At 43.6% G+C, this 9705-nt stretch overlaps 1 long non-coding RNA gene across 1 annotated transcript; it reads left to right on the top strand.

Moving 5' to 3' along the window:
• Positions 6412 to 8601, top strand: LOC110436206. Its single transcript, XR_002454000.1, has 2 exons — positions 6412 to 7930; positions 8166 to 8601. It is a non-coding gene; the product is annotated as an uncharacterized LOC110436206 (long non-coding RNA).

Genomic DNA, 9705 nt, shown 5'->3' with positions numbered 1-9705 from the left:
GGAAATTTGATGAAAACACAAGTCTAAGGTTAGTCTTTGACATGATGTATGAACGCTGTTTGGGGTAGTTCACCTTGTATACACTTGTTAGCACTAGGTTGATTTCCTGCTTATACCTGCTATGTGCTACTTTCAGTGGTGAACTTCTTTTTATAATTGCTTAAAATTGATAAAAAATGCTTAAATGTCATATTTCGTTTCACTTGATCAGTTTGAGCATTTGCTAGCACTTGTACTTATTGCTATACACACATGACAGCACCACTTAGAGCATCTTTTCAATCTGATTGCTATACTCCTGAAGCTTTTATATATGTGCATTTTTTGCATTCATAGCATGTTTTGAGGGGGAGTTGCACTCCTTGGGCAAATCTTGATAAGTGCATGTGTCAACAAGGGGGAGAAAGTTTCACACAAAAAGAGAGACATGCATTCATTTGAGAGAGATTGCATTTGCTCAGGGAGAGTTGCTTTTGCTAGATGTGTTGAGCCTTTGCCTCTTCTGGAGGGTCTAGTTGTTTTCTGACTTTTCGAGCTTTGCTAGCGGTGTTGAGCCCGTTTGCCTCTTCTTGAGGGCTAGCTGTGTGTTTACTTGGTTGTGTCGAGCCTTTGCCCATGTCTTTGGGGATCAAGTTTTGACCATTTGAAATGACCCATTTCTGGCTTCTCTTTGGCTTTTGGTCATTTCAGTGAACTCTTTGCTTTTCCCTTCTTTTTCTTTTCTTTTGCTCAAGTTGTTCGTGTGAGGATGTTGACAATGCACTCATCAAGGGGGAGATTGCGAACACAAGGTCGAGAAGTACCCTTGTGGTACGTTTTGTGATGAGTGATTGTCAACGTGACCCACGAATAGGTTGAGTTGGTGACTAACATTACCATGGCGAAAGCTATGTGTGCGACATGTCTCTTGGCTTGTGGTGTTCAGCTGTGGAGCTCGGAGGCGGTGGTCGACGGTGAGGTGAAGGTCAAGTAGAGACATGTCGTGCTGATGGATCTGGAGCGGTGAAGGACGGACGTGAGGCTTGGACTGACGGACCAGGAGGCCGGGTGACCAGCCGTAGTGGCTGACATCTGGGACATCGACAAGTGCAAGTGTACATGGGAGTGACCGTGTTGACCAAGTCAAGACGGCGGACGCGAGTCGAGCGAGGCTCAGGAGGACTTAGCGGGCCGGCCAGTCGAGGACGGCGGTGACACGTGTCGAGTGGCGGGGAAGCGTATGGAGTATGCTACTCGCAGCGGGTTTCACGGGTTTGGGCCTCAAAACCCGGGCGGAGGTCCCGATGCGGACGGATGGCACGTGGCGGCATCGGTGAGATCGCTTCAGAGCGAGGCTACCGGTGAGGAAGCGCGGTGGCCGTCGGATTTAGGTCATATCGAGGTGGACTAGAATGTCCCTAGGGCTAGCTAGTTCGCTTAAAAATATCTATAGACATCTGAGGAATATGTAATATGCCTGATAAATAAACCGGGGGAGTTCCCCATCTCCCTAACGCTCTCTCCACCTCTCTCTCGGTACCCTCTCACTCTTTCTTTGCTCCCTCCCGTAGCTTTCTCTCTAGGGTTAGGTTTTCTTATTTCTAGAGATTTTATGAACTGAAAAATCGGTGATGTATTTGCTATGATTTGAAGTGGGAATGGAGGCCCAAATCCTCCACTTGTCCTCCGGGATTTCAATTTTATCTCTGTGATTTTTCGTTCACTGTCATCTTGTGTTTTTGCCCCTTTCTCGTTCATGTGTTTGATCTTGATTTCCTGGAGTTTAGGATCATCCCAAGCCATGATTTTTGGGGAATAGGTTCGTGCTATGTTGAATTGTATCTGTGCAAAATCTGAGCTCAAGAGCTCTTTTTCTCAGAGAGATCTTTTCATTTTTGTGGGCGTTTTCTTTTCTCTGTTCGTGAACTGCAGTTCCCGTTCTTGTGTCGCTCCTGTAGGAATTCATTGGCTGGTGCTTGAGTGTGTGCTGCGTGCAGACCAGCAGCATCTTTCAGGTCACAATTTTTGTCCAGGCTTGTCCTTCTCTTGTCACTGTTTTTGTCTAGCAACATTTCTGCTTGTTCGTCATCATCTGCTGGGGTGCTGCTTGCCTAAGCTGTGCGTGGTGCATCAAGCCTCCTGGGAGGCCACCAGTCTTGATACCGGTCACCATCGATAGGTTCAGGTGAACGGCGTGCGCAGTCCCTGCCGATCTCCCACTGGCAACAGTTTCCCTGTATGTTTTTGGATCACGATTATTCCCCTTCTCTGCAGGTGTGAGCAGACTCACGCCTCTGTTTCTCGTTCGTGAGCTATATTCAGTTCTTGCTTGCTTGATTTCTATCTTTGTGTTCGTCGATTTGTTGCCTGCCTCCAATCAGTTGAAGCTGCATCGATTGTCTTCAGAGCTAGCAGTGCGTTAGTTTCAGCAGGCCTAGCAGCAGGAGTTTGTGCCCGCAGAGCACAAAGAGCAGCAGCAGCAATTGCTTAGCTTGTTCCTGAATTGGTTTTCCATCTCCTGTTTTGTCACTTTCAGCTACAGGAAGTAATTATTGCTTACTCACTTAATTTCACGTTGAGCACAGGCAGCAAGAGATTGGAGGTTTGTTGGTTTCTGTTGTGAATTTTATTTGTTCCATGTGAATGGTGCCAGCAGACTTAGTCCAGTGCAGTTCCTGGCTAAGCAAGTGCAGCTGCTCATCTTTTTGTGTCTATTTTCTAAGCTTCACTGTTATGAGCACCTAGCTGTGCAGTCGTACTGCTTCCAGAGCACTAGGTCTCTGTGCTATTTCTCTGTTATGTGATGATCCTTTTCTTTTTGGGGATTTTCTGTCAAATCTTTCCCAGCCATGATTTCTTTTTTCCCTCATAATTTGGTCGTTTGAGCTCCGATTCATGTTTCGTTTGTTGCTTTAGCTTCCTACCATTCCAAAGAATTTTTCTAGATACTCTCGTCACTATAGTTGGCTTGAGTATTTTAGTTTTGGATCGTGTTTGCGTTTGGCGGTAATTTTGGGATAGCGGCCGAAAATATTTTGAGAAAAATTTGAGGCTCCCATTCACCCCCCTCTGGTCGCCTTTTTCGGTCCTTCAAGGGGGAAGACTGATTCCACTGAGGTTTCTCTTGTGGTTTCTTGCCATTGAAGTCCTTTCTTTTGTTGTCTCTCACAAAGTGAGCAGAGTCACCTTGTGAGGACTTCAATCTTTCCTCCTCCTAAGTGCACATAGCCATGAGCGTTTCTAAATTCCACTTTTCAGGGCTGAATGTTGTAGTTCACAACAAATGCCTCATATTCTTTTGGCAGAGAAGCAAAAATCAAATGAATTAGGAATTCATCTTCCTTCAAGTTCATTTCCTTAGCTTAGATGTCGTGGCATTCATTTTCAGGATGTGCTCTCTTATGCCACCGCCAGTGTATTTTTCAGTGACTAGTTGCTTGATCAGCGAACTAGCTTTGGCCTTGGTAGATCCAGTAAACTGATTCTTCACATGTTCAAGGTATTCTTTGGCGGTCACACATTCAGGGATCGAACCCCTTATTGATTCTTCTATAGTGGCTCTTGCCGCCAGTAGACACTTGCGGTTGGACTGAACCCAACGCCTATGATCAATACCATATTTCATTCGTATATCTGCATGATCACGCTTTCGAGCAGCGAAATCAGCATCAGATTCATTTTCATGCCTCACCGGTTCCTCTAGAACAATGGGACACAGTGAGGTAATGGCGTAGTCAATCTCATTCAACGCAAGCTCCAATTCATATTTCTCCCGCCACACATGATGGTTGGTGCCATTGAGGAGCGGGATGTTCGCTATGTTCACATTGCTTTTGACTCCTAAAATTACATCACAATGGGTGAGAAAATATTATTTGAATTAAAATGTACATATATTCATTAATGTAATAATTTTACATCACCGTTGGGCAAAAATAATATTAATGCATAATTCTGTAATATTGCTATTATCAACTTTGGTCAGAAAATAACAATATTACAATATCATCAAAATTTATCAAAATTAAATTCTCCCGTTGGTTCGAATTTAATAATGAAAAATATCATGAAGTACGCAGCAGAAAAATTCATAAAATAAATTCTATTTCCTTTTCAGAAACACTTTTCTTTATTCTCTAAACAAATTATCTAGTTAGTTCAAATTTGAGTAGAGACAAAATTCAAATTCTACCAAAATTCGTCAAAATCAGGTCTGAATTCTGGTTTTTCAATTTCATTCGGCCAGAGCATCGGCTGTGTTTCATTTCTTTCTTTGGGCCGGTAAAAAAAATAAAAACAAACCACCGCCCATCAGACGGAGACGGCCGCCCAGCAGACAGCCGGAGGCCGAGCGCCAGGCGCTCCCCGCGACCTGTCCTCTTTTTTTTTGTTGTTGTTTCATTGCGGTCCAACCAAAAACCAGCCCAGTAGTGGAAATCGGCCCAAGGCTGAGCCGCTTCCCGCGCGCAGGCCGCAACCTGGGCCTGGGTCTGGAATTCGGCCTGCTGCGGTCGCCCTCTTGGGCGAAAAGTCGGCCTGAAACCTGATCAAACGATCTGGTCCATTCATGAAGATCCAACGGCTGTGAGTGAATCTCGCGGGTATAAAAGCCCTTGAACAACCAGCCCCAAAACCCTAACCCTCATTTCTTTCTCTCCTCTTTCTTTTCTCAGCAGCCAGCCAGCGGCTATCCAGGAGCCCACTGACCTCGGTGGAGCCTCCCAGCTCTTGGTGGCCAAAAGACAGCAACTGCTGCCTGCGGCTCCATGCCTTTTTTTGTGGTTTCTTTCTTCACACAGCCGCGACACTCCATGCCTTTTTTTGCGGTTTCTTTCTTCACACAGCCGCGACAGCGCAGGGAGGCGGCGTCGCCGCCGGACCCCTGGCCGGTGCGCGCGTCCACCCGAGGGTTGGGCGCGCCGCCGTCCAGCGGTCCCGTGATGGTGTCCGGCCGGTACGCGAGTTGGATTCTTTGTTTCTTCTTTTTGGGTTAGGGTTTCGTTCTTGATTCGTTTTCTTCGATTCAGATCGAGTTTTCTTTCGTTTCTTTTCTTCCCGATTTAGATCTATTTCGCAACCAGGCTCCGATACCATTGTTAAAATTCGTAATGCATCGCGGTTCATAGATCAGGAATATTTCTTCCAATTTAATCAAGAATAAAAATGTACATCATATGCCCTAAACAAGATCTACTGTATATATGAAACGGTAGATATAAAACAGAAACGGTAAATATACTAGACCATCGCTTGGAGCCAGAGCCGCCGTAGATCCGCTGCCGTTCGCGGTGGCGTCGTTCGCCGGTGAAGCCATCGGATCTGCCGTTGGAGACGTTCCTTGTGGCGGCGCGGACGTTGGGGTGGCGTTGTCGGCGTCGGTGGTGCTTCCCGTCGCTGGCAGCGCCCCTCTCGGATCAGATTAGGGTTTAGGATGTCGGTGGGAAAAAAGGCTTCGCGGTCAACCTCGTACCTCGAGCTCCAGCCCCCCACCTTCCTTTATAGCGCTGTGCGACGGGGGCCCACCAACCATGTAGGGTTAGGCGCCCCCGATCAGGGCACGAGAACAAGGCCCAGAAGGCCTTTGGACCCATCTGGAAAGGAGATCAACTAACACATCTGTGTCGTCATTTTCTGTTATTAGCTGCTATTTTCACTTTAGCTCTTCCTTGTGTTGAAGATCAGGTTTTATATTCAGGTGATTGCCATGGTTATGCTTTATAGCTCTTAAATAGGAAAGAACTTCTGAATGCCTTGCAATCTAGTATCCACAGCATCTGAAGAATAAACAATTATATAGCTATCCACAACCATAGAAGTGAGTAGTATTATTGTAATACCGGTCAGAGCATCTCCAACAGTTTGCTAAAATTTATTTGCCATATTTTGAGTTTTGGCAACTTGGTAAAAGATTTGGCAAGTGAAAAAAATGACCATCTCCAATAGTTTGTCATTTAGACTTGCCAAATTAAAAGAAAAGAAGGCCCACACCCCAACTACCAACACCCATCTATCTGTGGCCCGTGCCTGACGTCAAGACGTCGCCTCCGTGCGGCAGCAGATTTTATTTAGCTTTCGAACACTTTGGACACTCTTTCACTTTGTTCAGTTCGCAAATTTTTTTGGATTTTGACACTGTAGCACTTTCGTTTTTATTTGACAAACATTGTCCAATTATAGAGTAACTATAGAGTAACTGGACTTAAAAGATTCGTCTCGCGATTTACATATAAACTGTGCAATTAGTTTTTATTTTCATGTATATTTAATGCATCATACATGAGACGTAAAATTCGATATGATGGAAAATCTTGAAAATTTTTGGAAAACTAAAGAAGACAGCAGCACGCCAGCAGCTCAGCAGCAGCAGCACGGCAGCAGCAGCACGCAGCTCAGCAGGGCAGCAGCAGGCAGCAGCAGCATGCAGCTCAGCAGGGCATCAGCAGCAGCACACAGCTCAGTAGGGCAGCAGCACGCCAGCAGCTCAGCAGCAGGCAGCAGCAGCACGCCAGCAGCAGCAGGGCAGCAGCAAGCACGGCAGCAGCTCGCAGCAACGAACGGCGCGCGGATGAGATACGCGGCGAGTCCGCGCGTGTAGAAGTGCGCGCGCGGATGAGTAGGATAGCAAGTCCAGGTTTTTGACAAACATGTTTAGCAAACTGTTGGAGAGAGTTTTTATCATTGATTTACCAAAATTTATGAGATAGCAAGTGTTTTAGCAAACTGTTGGAGATGCTCTCAGGGTGCTATACTGATGAACAAGAATACAGATAATCCAACCATCAGTGTACCAAACCACCAATTTGACAATATATACATCAATTGATGAGTCACATTGTCTACGCGTCAACAGAAATCCACACCATCAGCGTTCTACTTGGAGCTGGTGACTGTGGTACACTGATGTCCACTGCTAGAGGACTACATGAAGTATTAAAGGGAGTAGGCATCCTTTGACAAATTTGGATGGAATTATAAAGTGTCTTGTTTGCACTAAAATGGTAATACTCACATACCTTCTATGCATACAACTAGAGCTATTTTTCTTCGTAATCCAATTGAACTCCTGTCAAAAATTAGCTGTATCAGGCCAACTGAATTTCTGCAGTCAGAAGTTCAGGCCCGCTATGATTCAACCTTCCGACTCTAACACATCGTTAGTGGTACTAAGTCCTAAATACAAAGTGTTTGCTTCTTTGTCTGGTTTTTTACCCCTCTGCAGCAATGCAAATCATTTAGCCACCTTGGGATGAAACTAATCAAAGCAAATGGATTGACCTGAAAACAGCATTGTATGTAAGCAAGCCGTGCATAAATCGGAAACGGACTGTCACAAAAAAAAAAAAATCGGAAACGGCTATAGGTTTGCATCTGACTATCTGAGTTTGATGGCACTCTAGCAAGAAGCCAGAGCCGTCGTGAGCCACATCAAATGGGGTCTTAGATACTCTATAATGTATTCAGTTGTGATAAATTTTTCAATTACTATATGTTTTCATACTTTGCATTGCACCTCTGTAGTTTTTAATATAGTAATATATATTTTGTTTAACCCTTAGCTTAAGTTATATCGGCTCATCATGGATCTATATTTTGGTTTTTGACTTGTTGCAATTTTTTATACACATATTAAGTTGAAACTTAATTATGATCCGAAGGGAGTGTTTAGTGTCAAGTCTTCCTACATAATGCGCATTAAGAACTGGATCCAATGGTCAGGGAACGAGCAATCTGGCAGCTGCTGAAAATCCAACAATGGGAGGCCTCTTTCAGTGGATGAAAAATTGGAAATTTAGCTATCCAAACAAACTGCAGATGTTTGCTTGGCGTTTAGCCATAATAGTTTACTCCTGCACAAGAAAATTCAGAGTAGAGGCTTCGAGCTGGACACCCTTTGGTCTTTGCCCCATGTGTCACAGGCTCGATGAAGATGGTGGTCATATGTTCGTCAAATGTAAGTACACTTTCTATTTGGTGTTAATTGCTGATGGAATATAGGCTTATGGAGTTATGGTCGTCCAGATAAGTTATGTTGTCTATATGGAGTTGGCTAGATGATACCCAAATTAAACCTCCCACTACTCTTTGGGTCTTATGATTAGAAAATGAATGAAGTCACTGCAGTTGTTACACTCCTCTTAATGAAACACGGGTTGATCACCTGATCAAGAAAAAATAAAAAACTGCAGGAGGAATAAAAAAAGCCTAGGGCGAAGTCTGCTTTCAAATTCAAAGGTACATTATTAAGTTTTGCCATGGATAGAATGCATGATGAACTGGTGGAGCTTAATGGCAATGATTCAAATACAAGGAGGGTATGGTCGTTTCTTCTGCTGATGATGATCCTTGGGAGACAGTTGGACGAAAGAAAAAAAAATCTGCAATAACTGGAACTCGGAGTTTTGTTCCCTCTGATCTAAGTGCTATTTTTGGAGGGCAGCTACAGAGCGTTGTGAAAGCTGCAGGTAAATTTGTCTTGTCGTGAGAGAGCGGACTCTGTTTTTCTGTAAAGAACTGAATCTCTATCTAGCTATGCCTTTGAAAGAACTTGGAAAGTTGTGCCTTTTCAGTTTTTCTTGATCTGTTATGCCCGATTAATGTTTCCATGAACACACATTCCCTGTTGATCCGGTTGTTGTCACCTTTTGCCTCCTGCTGTGCATGCTGTCATTTTTTTCCCGTCTCTAAGCAGCCCAATATCAGGGTCAATAGTTCATGTTTCAAGAGTGCTACATGTTGTCGGTCGATTAATGAAGTGTCTGTCTGTGTTAGATTTGCATCGGAGGTGTGCATGACCATAATTCAGTGGAGACAGATGCTGCCATTTTGAACTCTGAAGACTGCACCGCTAATATAATAATACTGCACCGCTTGGATGTATACTTCACGACTGTGAACATGGGGAGTGGTTTGTTTTGCACTGGCCGTGTACTACTAGGCACAGACGTTGGCTTGTACCCATACAATATTGGTGTGCATTTGTATGTATTTGGAACCATTATATAAACTAGCAAACTTGTGTGTGTTAAAAAGGAAAAATGAATGCTACGGCCCAAGCAATGCTATTAGCCCCGTCGCAGGGCCCAGCATGCAGTCATGTCTGCAGACGGGCCACGTTAGGTGTTAAGGCCTTGTTTAGTTCCGTGTTTTTGTACTACTATTTAATAATTATTGTCTAATCATAGACTAATTAGATTTAAAAGATTCATCTTGCGATTTGTAAGTAAACTGTGTAATTAGTTTTTGTTTTTATCTATATTTAATACTCTATACATGTACTGCAAGATTCAATGTGACGAGAAATCTTGAAAAGTTTTTGGTTTTTAAGTGAACTAAACAAGGCTCTAGCTGCCACCTTTCTATGCATATAGTCGTGTTTTTCCACCTGCCCCATACCAATACTTTCCACTACTATCTGCGTCAGTGTAGTACATTTACTTTCACTTCATAGCTGGCCCCTGATTTTTATCCCCATTCTTCTTCCATGCTGCAAATAATTTATGGCGGTCTATTCCCTTTGTTTTTAAAAAATAATTCTCACTTTCCAAAAAGTCAAATAATTTTAAGTTTTATCATATTTGTTTTACAATGTTATGATATCAAATAAGTATTATTAAATTACCTATGACATATACTTTTATATATTTGGAGTTATAAATGTTGACACTATTTTTCTTTGTATCTAACCAAACCTAAAAAGGTTTCACTTGTCCTGTTCGCTTGAACTTA

The sequence above is a fragment of the Sorghum bicolor genome, chromosome 6 (assembly GCF_000003195.3).
Source record: "Sorghum bicolor cultivar BTx623 chromosome 6, Sorghum_bicolor_NCBIv3, whole genome shotgun sequence".
NCBI lineage: Eukaryota > Viridiplantae > Streptophyta > Magnoliopsida > Poales > Poaceae > Sorghum > Sorghum bicolor.
This window is presented reverse-complemented; position numbering and strand designations above follow the sequence as displayed.